This window comes from Dama dama, chromosome 23, assembly GCF_033118175.1.
Source record: "Dama dama isolate Ldn47 chromosome 23, ASM3311817v1, whole genome shotgun sequence".
Taxonomy (NCBI): Eukaryota; Metazoa; Chordata; class Mammalia; order Artiodactyla; family Cervidae; genus Dama; species Dama dama.
The window spans coordinates 58,010,671-58,012,579 of NC_083703.1; the positions used below are offsets into that span (position 1 = coordinate 58,010,671).

The 1,909-nt window shown below is 56.8% G+C and overlaps 1 non-coding gene across 1 annotated transcript; it reads right to left on the reverse strand.

Moving 5' to 3' along the window:
* Positions 1–379: 379 nt before the first annotated feature.
* On the reverse strand, positions 380–450 carry TRNAD-GUC (transfer RNA aspartic acid (anticodon GUC)). Its single transcript has one exon. It is a non-coding gene; the product is annotated as a tRNA-Asp (tRNA).
* Positions 451–1,909: the final 1,459 nt, after the last annotated feature.

Genomic DNA, 1,909 nt, shown 5'->3' on the forward strand with positions numbered 1-1,909 from the left:
TCAGCCGGCATTGTTTTAAATGGTACCCAGAGGAGCTCCATCACCTTGGGCACCCCCACCCCTGTGTGCAGAAGGGCAGCCACAGAGTAAAAAGTCAGGTTGCCCTGTCACCTGGGCGACCACCATCTTCTCCAGGGCAGCTACCAAGGAGAGCCAAGATCAGGGGCCTGAAGCAATAGGGTGGGGAAATGGGAGTTGGACAGAAACAAGAATCAGTCCATGTGACTGTCCTCATCATGGAAGCCAAACAGCACAGGGCATGCTTAGTCGTGTCCGACTCTTTGTGGCCACATGGAGTGTAGCTGCCAGGCTCCTCTGTCTATGGAATTTTCCAGGCAAGAATACTGGAGTGGGTTGCCATGTCGTACTCCAGGGAATCTTCCCAACCCAGGGATCGAACCTGTGTCTCCTGCTTGACAGGCAGATTCTTTACCACTGAGCCACCTGGGAGGCCCCCAAACAACACAGACCCAGGTATAATTTGTACCAACTGAGTAACAGCCATCGCCCTGGGGAGCAGCTTTGTGTACACCCCTCCTGGAAAAATCACAAGTGTGATACTCTAAAGACTGCCCCACACCCAGTGGAAAGAAGACCCCTTTCTCGTAGCCCTGTGAGGCTGAGGGGACTTTTCTCGGGTAGGGGATGGTGGTGGGTAGGGAGCGGGGCAGAAGGCTTGGGAGACCACAGCTGCTTGGCTGGGAGGAGCAGGCAAGGGTCCATCCCCTGCTTCCTGCAGAGCAGCCAGGACTTGCCCAAGGTCACAAAGCAAGTTAGGAAGAAACAATCAGCTCAGGCTCAGTCCCTCACAAGCAGAATCCTATTAAAAAAAGAAGAAAATGACCCTGGGGATTTGAACAAAGGAGCCGGGACATAAATCCACTCTTCGAATAGCTGCCAGTGATCTTCCTAAAATGCACATCGGGGGCCGCCACGTGGCCAGGAGATGCCCTTCAGAGGCGCCGGCGCCCTCGGGAGAGAGGCCCACATCCTCAGTACAGGCTGCAGGGCCAGGTGGTCTGCAACCCAAGGGCATCTGGACCCCACTGGCAGCCCTATGCCCCTCCCTGCTGTGCCCACCCCAACCACACAGGGCCTCTTGGAGTTCTCTCTGTGTGTGCATGTCTCTCCGTGTCTCTATGTGTCCTCTCTCTGTCTCTCCCTGTCTCTGTCTCTCTGATCTAGAAACTCTTTTCCTTGTGCGACCAGAGCGTCCCAGGCTTTCACAGCTGGCTGCATGCTATGCAGCACCAAGGACATGATGGCGAACAGTGGGTAACACCCCTGTCCTCTGGGGCATCCAGTGAGCGGGGGAGGCAGAAGTTAACCAAACAATCACACAAATAATTAAAATGTAAAACTATGTACATATATATCTTGAAATACCAGCCCAGGGGCCAGGAGGGCATTCAAGAGGCCCTGCTGTAGTGAGGGCTGGGGGGGACATGTCCCTGAGAAAGGCAGTTTTGGGGACTGAAGCGTGACCAGAGCTGGAGGCCAGGGAGACAGGTGTGTTCCCAGGTGAGCCCAGAGCCTGAGGGGGAGGCACCCCGATCCGATGGGGCCAAGGGGCCCGAGAGGAGGGAGACTGGATGGAGCCTCGGGGCGGGCGGGTGGGTGGGTGTTGGGGTCCTGGTCTGAAGGCTGAGCACGTGCCTCCCTGGAACGTCTGGCTTTGACTCTCACGTGTGGGGCGCAGGCTGCCTCCTTGACCTTGGCTCACAGTTCCCACGCCCTTACTGGCAGGTGCTTGCTCCACCCCTGTCCTGCTCCCTCTCATCGACCACAGCCTCATGGAGGTAGGTTCTGGGGAAACTGAGGGCAGAGGGAGCTCCAATACCCGCCTAGGTAGAAATCCAGTGGGTGGCAGAGCTGGAATTCGAACCTGGGACCCTGGGGTGTGAGTGAC